We start from the raw sequence: 1072 nt of genomic DNA on the forward strand, positions 1-1072 counted from the left end.
CGGGGAGTTGGGTCGGTATCGGGGATACGGGGAGTTGGGTCGGTATCGGGGATACGGGGAGTTGGGTCGGTATCGGGGATACGGGGAGTTGGGTCGGTATCGGGGATACGGGGAGTTGGGTCGGTATCGGGGATATGAGGCGTTGGGTCGGTATCGGGTATGTGATATATATATTGGGGTGATTGTGTGAAGAGGGGAGTTCTGGATGAATATATATGTGTGTGGGGGAGGGGCGCTCTGCGATGGGGGTGTGTCCGGTCTCGGGGGTTGTGTGATGGGTCCGGACGTACACATTGATCTCTCGCTGGGCGTATCGTATGCTAACAATCTGCTGCTTTTAGGTTTTATTGGACTTGTACGGATCGGTTCCTGGGAGGCGGAGCTCATTGGCGGGTATTTCATCTGCAGAGCTCCGCCCAGAACTCTCCCCCGGCGCCCTGTTGGCTTGCTCTAAGGTTGGGGAATGTCTGAGGTCCGTTTTGAGTGCTGAGCGGTTCCTTGGCATTGGGTGCCGCCCTCCCCTCCCCCCACACACGCCCAGGCGGGGGATGGTAGTGCCTTCTGTCTATATTATGTACTTTCTGCCTTTTGTGATGCTGCAGAGGATTGTGGGAGCTGCGGACAGTCTTCCTTACAGCGGTGTTGAATGTTTTCAGGTGGGGGGGGCGGGGTCTTAGTGCTGCCCCTCCCACCAGTAGCAGGACGGGCTCAGCACCTTTCTACGCACATAGCAGCGGCCAGTCCGGCCTCGTGTCATGCACTCCACGTTTGTAGGGTCGGTTCCCCCATCAGCTTCCTGTAGCCGGCCGTAGCATCGGGGGCAACGCCCACACGGGTGCCGCTCTGGTGACGGGAATAGAGATTTTATATGAAGATATTACAGGGGAGACCCCTCCATAGGAAGTCATATACAGTATATTGTGTTCACAGCGCTGGCGCCCTCTAGGAGTGATACCGAGGTACTGCAGCACTGCATAGAGCGATTCCCCCCCCACAGCAAATTCAGACGTTTGGAGCTCCCGTTTTATGGGTGCGGGGGGGGTCACATGGGGGGAGGTGTGGGTGCGGGGGG

The sequence above is a fragment of the Nanorana parkeri genome, unplaced genomic scaffold (genome assembly GCF_000935625.1).
Source record: "Nanorana parkeri isolate BGI_ZX_2015 unplaced genomic scaffold, ASM93562v1 scaffold3903, whole genome shotgun sequence".
NCBI lineage: Eukaryota > Metazoa > Chordata > Amphibia > Anura > Dicroglossidae > Nanorana > Nanorana parkeri.